This window comes from Arvicanthis niloticus, unplaced genomic scaffold (assembly GCF_011762505.2).
Source record: "Arvicanthis niloticus isolate mArvNil1 unplaced genomic scaffold, mArvNil1.pat.X pat_scaffold_345_arrow_ctg1, whole genome shotgun sequence".
NCBI classification, from domain to species: Eukaryota; Metazoa; Chordata; class Mammalia; order Rodentia; family Muridae; genus Arvicanthis; species Arvicanthis niloticus.
Window position 1 is genome coordinate 1 of NW_023045999.1, and position 10,671 is coordinate 10,671.

Below are 10,671 nucleotides of genomic sequence, written 5' to 3' on the forward strand. Positions count from 1 at the left end.
TTTTTGTATCTGGTTTTATGTGAAGGTCCTTGATCACTTTGACTTGAGCTTTGTACAAGGGGATAAGAATGGATTGATTTGCATTCTTCTACATGCTGACCTCCAGTTGAACCAGCACCATTTGTTGAAAATGCTGTCCTTTTCCCACTGAACAGTTTTAGCTCCTTTGTCAAAGATCAAGTAACCATAGGTGTGTGGGTTCATTTCTGGGTCTTCAATTCTATTCCATTGATCTTCCTGCCTGTCTCTGTACCAATACCATGCAGTTTTTATCACTATTGCTCTGTAGTACAGTTTGAGGTCAGGGATGGTGATTCCTCCAGAAGTTTTTTATTGTTGAGAATACTTTTCGCTATCCTGTGTTTTTTGTTATTTCAAATGAATTTGCAAATTGCTCTTTCTATCTCTATGAAGAATTGATTTGGAATTTTGATGGAATTGCATTGAATCTATAGATTGCTTTAGGCAAGATGGCCATTTTTACTATATTAATCCTGCCAATCCATGAGCATGGGAGATCTTTCCATCTTCTGAGATCTTCTTTGGTTTCTTTCTTCAGAGACTTAAAGTTCTGGTCATACAGATCTTTCACTTGCTTGGTTAGATTTACACCAAGTTATTTTATATTTATTTGTGACTATTGTGAAGGGTGTCATTTCCCTAATTTCTTTCTCAGTCTATTTATCCTTTGAGTAGAGGAAGGCTACTGATTTGTTTGAGTTGATTTTATATCCAGCCACTTTGCTGGATTTGTTTATCAGGTTTAGGAGTTCTCTAGTGGAAGTTTTGGGATCACGTAAGTATACTGTCATATCATCTGCAAATAGTGATATTTTGACTTTTTCCTTTACTATTTGTATCCCTCTGACTTCATTTTATTGTCTAATTGCTCTGGCTAGGACTTCCAGTACTATATTGAATAGGTAGGGAGAGAGTGGGCAGCCTTGTCTAGTCCCTGATTTTAGTGGGATTGCTTCAAGTTTCTCTCCATGTAGTTTGATTTGGCTACTGGTTTGTTGTATATTGCTTTTATTATGTTTAGGTATGGGCCTTGTATTCCTGGTCTTTCCAGGACTTTTATCATGAAAGGGTGTTGAATTTTGTCAAATGCTTTCTCAGCATCTAGTGAGATGATCATGTGTTTTTTTTTTCTTTGAGTTTGTTTATATAGTGGATTACGTTGATGGATTTCTGAATATTGAACCATCCCTGCATTCGTGGGATAAAGCCTACTTGATCGATGTGGCCGCCATCTCTTTTGTGGCATCATGGCTGCCCTCCAGCCTCTGGTGAAGCCCAAGATTGTCAAAAGAGGACCAAGACATTCATCAGGCACCATTCAGACCGAAATGTGAAAATTAATCCAAAATGGCAGAAATCCAGAAGCATTGACAACATGGGTGTGGAAAATTCAAGGGCCAGATCTTGATGCCCAGCATTGATTATGGAGCAACAAGAAAACCAAGCACATGCTTCCTAGTGGCTTCTGGAAGTTTCTGGTCAACAACGTCAAGGAGCTGGAAGTGTTGCTGATGTGGAACAAATCTTACTGTGCTGAGATTGCTCACACTGTGCCCTCTAAGAACTGAAAAGCCATCATAGAAAGAGCAGCACAGCTGGCCCTGAGAGTCATCAATCCCAATGCCAGGCTACACAGCGAAGAAAATGAATAGGTGGCTTGCGTGCATGTTTTGTGTTTAAATAAAATCACAAAATCTAAAAAAAGAAGAAGAAGAAGAAGAGGGAGAAGAAGAAGAAGAAGAGGAGGAGGAGGAGGAGGAAGGAGAAGAAGAAGAAGAGAAGAAGAAGAAGAAGAAAAGAAGAAGAAGAAGAAGAAGAAGAAGAAGCCCACTTGATCATTATGGACGACTGTTTTGATGTGTTCTTGGATTCAGTTTGCAAGAATTTTATTGAGCATTTTGCATCGATATTCATAAAGGAGATTGGTCTGAAGTTCTCTTTCTTTGTTGGGTCTTTGTGAGGTTTAGGTATGGGCATAATTGTGGCTTCATAGAACGAATTGGGCAGTGTTCCTTCTGTTTCTATTTTGTGGAATAGTTTGAAGAGAATTGGTATTAGGTCTTCCTTGAAAGTCTGAGAGAATTCTGCACTAAAACCATCTGGTCCTGGGCTTTTTTTTTTTGATGGGGGGACTTTTAATAACTGCTGCTATTTCTTTAGGGGTTATGGGACTGTTTAAATGGTTTATCTGCTCCTGATTTAACTTTGGTACCTGGTGTCTGTCTAGAAAATTGTCCATTTCATCCAGATTTTCCAGTTTTGTTGAGTATAAGCTTTTGTAGTAGAATCTGATGATTTTAAAAAATTTCTGCAGTTTCTGTTGTTATATCTCCCTTTTCAGTTCTGATTTTATTAATTTGGATACTGTCTCTGTGCCCTCTGGATAATCTGGCTAAGGGTTTATCTATCTTATTGATTTTCTCAAAGAACCAAATTTTTACCAATCCTACATCTGATAGAGGGATAATATTCAATATATACAAAGAACTCAAGAAATTAGACTCCAGACAACCAAATAATCCTATTAAAAATGGGGGTACAGAGCTAAACAAAGAATTCTCAACTGAGGAAACATGAATGGCTGAGAAGCACCTAAAGAAATGTTCAGCATCCTTAGTCATCAGGGAAATGCAAATCAAAACACCCCTGAGATACCACCTCACACCAGTCAGAATGGCTAAGATTAAAAACTCAGGTGATAGTAGATGCTGGCGAGGATGTGGAGAAAAAGGAACACTCCTCCAATGTTGGTGGGGGTTGCAGCTGGTACAACCACTCTGGAAATCAGTTTGGTGGTTCCTCAGAAAATTGGACATAGCTTTACCTGAGGACCCAGCCATACCACTCCTGGGCATATACCCAGAAGATGCTCCAACATATAACAAGAACACATGCTCTACTATGTCCATAGCAGCCTTATTTATAATACCCAGAAGCTCAAAAGAACCCAGATGTCCTTCAACAGAGGAATGGATACAAAAAATGTGGTACATTTACACAATGGAATATTACTCAGCTATTAAAAATAATGAATTGGAGAAATTTGTAAGCAAATGGATAGAACTAGAAAATACCATCCTGCGTGAGGTAACCCAATCACAAAAGAACACACAGGGTATGCACTCACTGATAATTGGATATTAGCCCAAAAGCTTACAATATCCAAGATACAACTCATAGACCACATGAAGCTCATGAAGAAGGAAGACCAAGTGTGGGTGCTTCGGTCCTTCTTAGAAGGAGTAACAAAATACTCCAGAGAGCAAATATGGAGACAAAGTGTGGGACAGAACTGAAGGACGGGCAGTCCAGAGACTGTTCCACCTGGGTATTCATCCCATGTACAGTCACCAAAGGCAGACGCTGATGTGGATGTCAGGAAGTGCATGCTGACAGGAGCCTGATATAGCTGTCTCCTTCGAGGTCTGCCAGAGTCTGACATATACAGAGGTGGATGCTCACAGCTAACCACTGAACTGATCATGGGGTTCCCAATGGAGGAGTTAGAGAGAAGACTGAAGGAGCTGAAAGGGCCCCATGGGGAGAGCAACAATACCAACCAACCAGAGCTCCCAGGGTCTAAACCACTAGCCTGGGAGCACATAGGGAGGGACCCATGGCTCCAGCTGTATATGTTGGGGAGGATGGCCATGTCAGGCATAGGTGGGAGAGGAGGTCCTTGGTCCCGTGAAGGCTGAATGTCCCAGTGTGGGGGAATTTGAGGGCGGGGAGGTGGGAGTGGATGGGTGGGGGCACATCTTCATAGAAGCAGGAGGAGGGGGGATAGGATAGGGGGTTTCTGGGTGGGGGGCAAATGGGGAAAGGGAATAACATCTAAAATATAAATAAAATATCCAATAAAAAAGAAGAAAAAAAGAGATACTTTTAATGCAACCATTATCCACTGAGCATAGAAACAAGCATATTTATGGCCTTAATCCTGCCATGAGTATTCTTAATGAAACTGAAATAATTACATCATTTAAAGAAAGATTTGGAAAGTTCTGTGAATGGTACCCTCACTTTCTTCACGTGGCTAAGCTTTTCAGTCTTATCAATAGACTGTGGCAGGTAAGGATTATGTAGGCCTTCATGCTATATGGAAGATTAACTTCCTTGGTTATGCAAAGATATCTTTCAGAAGCTAAGTATCCCTACGGATTCCCACCTGAAGCTGACTTATATGCCTACAGAATGAAGACCTGAGGTAGAATTGCCATGATAACGCCATTTTTTTTTTTTTTTTTTTTTTTTTTTTTTTTTTTTTTGTGCTTAGCTGAACTCTCTCTTATGATGTAGTAAGTGGCATCAGTTTTTAAAGAAATATCCAGGCAGCTGAGTGAAAAAATATTCAGTCTTGAAATTTAATCTGCTAGCTTGTGTTTGGCGAGCAAATGAGTTCAGAATCTTTTTCAAAACAGGAACCCTCCCTTCCTTCATCTAAATGAAAATATTTAAAATGCATAAGTTAATAAGCATTTACTTCACACATTTCAACATAGGTTTCTTTCTGTGTTTCTTTCACTGTCTCATTTTCTCGGAAAGAAAATTAGCAAAGTCTCGCCTCACATACTCATCTAAGACCCTGGTTACATAGAATTTTCCACGTGTTTCACAGGGGAGAGGATGCTCTGAAAGAATTGAATTCTCTTTCTCTCCCCTAGATCTAAAACCCTCTTGGTGTTAAAGAATCAGTGGCCGATTTCTACAGACATTCTCTTCTGGGCAATATCATTAACTAGGAACTTTAAAAACATTAGGAGTTACAGAGAACAAGCTTGGTTTTCTGTTCTTTTGGCAAAGAGCTTTGGGAAAACCAGCCTCCCTATATAATGTTTAAGGAAACCAAGCAATCGTATGATGAACTCTCAATAGGAATATATAAGATACAGAAGTTTCTGGTAACCCCACCCCCACCCCCACGTTCCGTGGTGGTGTTAGTTCGTCCTGCATAATGCCTATTGAGTGGGGTCTGCATTTGAATAGTAGCTGAACTTCCATCAAACAGCAGAGGGCGCTCCAACATCAGTCTGTTTTCTGTTTTACTCGGTTCAGTTTAGTCATAAAAATTAACCCTTAAACGTGAAAAAAAAAATCTCCAAGTAAAATAGTACACACAGAGAAATGGGTACGATTGATCAAAGTGTCAGGGAAAGTGTAGGGCCGAGTCTGGAACTTGTCTTTGGGGAAACTGTTAAAAGTCTCTGTGATATATAAGAAAATGAGTCACGTGAACATGGTGCTGGTGCACGGTTCTAGTTTAGAAAAATGGAATCAAATAGAATCGTCTGCCCAGTTTGCAGTCTTGCAAGGTGGCCGCAGGAAATTCGCTCCTCCGTTTATTTTTGCCGAATATTTTTTCAAAGTTGCTTAGCCTAATTTGATACAAGATTTATCCAACTATTTCTTCAATAATGAAATTATTGTCTCGGCATATTAGTGTGTAATTGTAACAACAGATATATTGAATGGAATTATTTTTAAGAGCTGAAAACTTAAAAGAAAATCTCAGTATGTGATAGATGAATCCATCCTTAGGGATCGTGATAAACACCAAGAGACTAAGATACCACTTTTTATGTCTTAAGAATAAAAACATGGGACTGGAGAGATGGCTCAGCACTTGAGAGCCCTTGCTGCTCTTGCAGAGGATCTGCGTTCAGTTCCCAGCATCCACCTGCCATCTTTCATGTGTGGAATTGCATAACCACCTATAATCCCAGTTCTGGGGGATATCCTTGTCTCCTATCCTCCTGTTATGTCTGGGGGATATCCTTGTCTCCTACATACATTTGGGCAAAACTCTCATACAATTTAAAAGATAGAAGAATCTGGAGTGAAAACGTAGAAAAAGCAGGCACACTCATGAAGCAAAATCATAAAATAAATTTCCAAAATTCTTCTTAATCTTTCATTATGATGATCTGTTTCCCATCAGGTGTTCTTTGTACCTTACTTCATACTTGTTTTTATTCTGCTTTGTGTATTTAATTTTTATAGAACTATTTTTCATTCTTTCCTTTTTGCATTATCTTTCCTCCTTCTCTGTATATGCATACATGCACACACACATACACACACACACCCATATATACAATGTATGGTTTTCATTACATTTACATATATCATGACAGTATATTTAAAAATAATATCAAATTAATGTCTGTAATATGAATATAAAATTTTTATGTTTTATTCCTCTGACAAAATTTGCAATGGATATAACAATTTCTACTGTCTGTGTTCTAAATTTTATCTAGTTATCATTTCTAATTTGTTTATTATTTCCTGTTATGTGGCCTACATTGACCTGAAAGTCACAATCTTTCATTGTTTAAACTTCTCTGTGTTTAGAACTTTAAAGTTCTGAAAAATGTATTTCCTATTCTAGCATAAAATTAAATAGTAGTTCAACAGATACTTACCAAAGCTCTTCAAAACAATGCACGATTGTGTTTGGAAATGCCAGAAACGCCCTTTGTCACAGTGAACACTTGTTCTTCAGAAACACCAACACTTATGTTCAACTTTGAAGCACAAGAAAAATGGCTAGTTTCAGACGCTCCTCTGAAAGAGCATTGGCATCTACTGTTTAAGTGTGGTCATCTTTGTCCTTGATGTCTTCCTGACTGTAATTTCTGAATCTCCCACATACTGTTCAGATCTTCTTCTGTGCCCAAGGAGAGAAGAGAACATCTGACCACCAGCCTCCACACAATGAGTTCTTTGTATCAGACACGTATGTGTGCCATATGTCACAGATGGTGACTTTGCTTTTCGCCATGTTGTACCATTAAAATCCAACCCGATACCCTCTTACAATACATTCTTCTTGTCATGTGGCTTGATATACACATCGACAAAAAACAGGCTATGAAGTAAGCAAGATTTAGCCACGGCTGCTTTCATGACTGAGTATTAAGTCTGAACCCAAGGCATATATTATGCATTCATAAAAGGCTCACATTCAAAATATAAAAGAACATCTAAAAAGAAAGATAGTAATTATAAGTTGCAAGTATTTCTGTTACATATTCACAAGATGGTTTTACTTCAAAAGCATCCATAAGTTGCCAACAAAGTAACCTATGAGAAAAGTCAGGTCATGTGCCATCTGCAATCTTTGTAAGGAGAAACAGACTTCAGAGTCCCAGATATTTTAAAAGGAGTACCAAACAAATTAAGCCAGCTTGAAACTTATAAGCAAGCCCTGGAAACTGAAGTAAGGTGAAACTTCATTGCCATAAATGTGCACCCTAGGGGTTTGGTCCCATAGTTAACCCCACAGGGAGCCCAGTACACACTCAATGATAAAGACGGACTGGCAGAAGGTTGGCTTAGAGAGGGGAGATTGTCTATCAAGCTTTTGTAGACAACAGGAGTCTTAGGAATTTGACCACGAGCTGGAGACGAGCATGTTGAGGAACCATCCCTCTTTAGATCCATGTCTGTCTGGAGGAAGTGAGGAGGAGATGGGGGTTCAGTGCGACCTCAGCTAACTTTGGTAATGGCCTCATTGCGATGGCCCTTCACAGTCCTCCTGGATAGTGAGATTGACAAAGATTTCATACTCCTTAGGGATTATTTATTGGATGTAGAGTACTCTTGAAGGAGGAAATGATGTAGGCAAACATGGAATAGGTGACATTAAGGACCACTGACAGACTAGCAAGTGGGAATAAATACATATATACATATACAAATATATCTATATATATCTCATATGTATACACATATGTATACACATACATTCAGGAACACTAGCAGACTAGCAAGTGGGAATAAATATGTATATACATATATAAGTATAAATCTCTCTATATATCTTATATACATACACATACACATATATCATATACATGAACACATACACACATACATAATATATGTATATGTATGTAATACACACACATGTAATATATATACACATATACATACAATGCACATGCGTATTCATACATACACATATACATCATATATGTATACACATATAATATACATACACATATACATCGTATACATATATGCAAGCAACAGCAATGAATGAAAAAAGAGGCCACAAGGAAGTGAATAGAAAGTCTTTCAAGGAGAAAAGGGAAAAGGGAAATGATTTAGTTATACTATAGCCCCCCAAATAAAAGAAAAAATGGACAAAGTAACAGAGAATTCTCAACAGAGGGATCCTGAATGATTGAGAAACACTTAAGGAAATGTTCAGCATTTTTAATCATCAGGGAAATGCAAATCAAAATGACCCCGAGATTCCACCTCATACCCATCACAATGGCTAAGGTAAAAAACTCAAGCCACAGCACATGCTGGTGAGGATGTGGAGAAAGAGGAACACTCCTCCGTTGCTGGTGGGATTGTGAACTGGTATAGTCACTCTGGAAGTCAATCTAGGGGTTCCTCAGAAAATTGGAAATAGCTCTATCTGAAGACCCAGATATTCCACTCCTGAGTGTATACCCAAAAGATGCCCCACCATATCACAAGAATGTGTGCTCATGTTCATAACACATGGTGTTATTATTATACTCACAGATCATAGGAAGCTTAACAAGAAGGAAGGTCCATGTGTGGATACCAGAAACCCACTGAGAAGGGGAACAAAATAATCATGGGAGGCAGAGGGAAGAAGAAAACTGGGTGGAAGAGGAGAGGGGGAGAGGAAAAGGAGGGGCAGGATCAGGCACAGGAAGAGACAGGAGGGATGCCCAGAGGGTCAGGAGAATGAATTGAAATGTGCAACAGTGGGGGGTTAAGGGGCAGGAGGAACCTCTAGAAAGTTCCAGAGACCTGGAATGTGAGAGGCTACCAGGACTCAATGGGGATGACATTAGCCAAAATACCCGACAGAGGGGAGATGGAACCAGAAGAGACCACCTCTGATAGATAGACATGACCCCCCGTTGAGGCAAGGGGGCTACCCATCCATCTTCAAAAATTTAACCCAGAGTTGTTCCTGTCTAAAGGAAATGCAGGGATAAAAATGGAGCAGAAACTGAAAGAAAGGCCACCCAGTGACCAGCCCATGGGATCCATCTCATGAGTGTACACCAAATCCTGACACTATTACTGAGGCCATGTAGTGCTTGCAGACAGGAAAGAGCCTGGCATGGCTGTTCTCTGAGAGGTTCTACTAGCAACTGACTGATACAAATGCAGACACTTACAGCCAACCATTGGATTGAGGTGGGGGACCCATATGGAAGAGTTAGAGGAAGAACTGAAGGAGCTGAAGGGAATTGCAATCCCATAGGAACAACAACAATATCAGCTAACCCAGACCTCTCAGAGCTTCCAGAGACTAAGCCAAAAACCAAGGAGCATCCATAAATGGGCTGTTTATGGCCCCAGGCACATGTGTAGCAGCAGCCTGACCTGCTAGTCTCAGTGAGAGAGGATGTGCTTAATCCTGTAGAAACTTGATGCCCCAGAGAAGAGGGATGCTGGCGGGGCTGGTGGGGGTGGGTGGGCAGGTGGGGGAGCACCCTCTGAGAGGTAGGGGAGAACTCAGGGAGAGGGATCAGGAAGGGGAACAACTTTTGGAATATAAATAAATAAAAAATAATCTAACAAAAAAAGTTAAATTAAAAAAAAAAAGGCAAGTGGTTTAAGCCCACTATGGCAAAGGTGCCTAGTATTTCATGTCTGGAAAGTAGAATCTAATGGTATTTTATTCTATAGGTGTTCTTTTGTGTGGCATTAGGCTCTACATTTGCCTGTGAGATTTCTTTCGATAATTATTTTTAGAATGTACTTTTTTTTCTTTGTGTAATGAATTTGTGGGGGAATAATGAAGGACAATGGAAAAGAGACTATTCCATTAGATCGGAATAAAGCATTTTCATAAATTAGAAGGTGGAGAGGTTCTAGTCCAAGTCAGGGAGACATCCCAGCAGAAGCCAGAGCAAGCATCCTCCGCCTTGGTAAGCGCCCGAGACAAGTTTCTACTGGCTCCCAAGTGAAGACTCACACACCAGCGGCCCGGTTTTCTAGTTAAAATAACAATTTAGAAATGAGGCTAAACTTGGCTTCCCCAGTACTTAAGAACTCTGTCTTTTTCCAAGTTGCTTGAATCATTGTACAAAGACCAAACTGAGAGCTCAAGATAGTGGCACATATAGAATATACGTTATTCTCAATATCTGGTCCTTAATAACGTTAGATAGTCATTAGCTCTTTCCCATATGCGAAGTGGAACCTTGGAATATTTAAGGATGGCTCACATTTTGAGATGCTTTTGTATATGTATATGATAATATACATATGTATATGTATATTATCATATACATGTATGTATATGATCATATACATGTATGTATATGTATATTATCATATACATGTATGTATATGATCATATACATGTATGTATATGATATGTATATGACAATATGTATATGATATGTATATGATAATGTATATGCATATGTATATGATAATATACAATGCTAAACTGCTTTTAAACACTGTATCCAAAAGCTGCCTCATTGCAAATGTATATCCTATGCTCTAACCTTTCCATTACTCTATAACGTGATGTTAATAAAGATTGAAGAGTAATGTAAGGTATTTCTTATACATTGTATACTATGCCCATCATATAGACAAGGAATAGAACAGTAAAGGTTGTCTAATAATTATAAT

At 39.1% G+C, this 10,671-nt stretch overlaps 1 pseudogene; it reads left to right on the forward strand.

The window, feature by feature from the left end:
• Positions 1-1,268: 1,268 nt before the first annotated feature.
• Positions 1,269-1,715, forward strand: LOC117701938 (large ribosomal subunit protein eL32 pseudogene; annotated as a pseudogene).
• Positions 1,716-10,671: the final 8,956 nt, after the last annotated feature.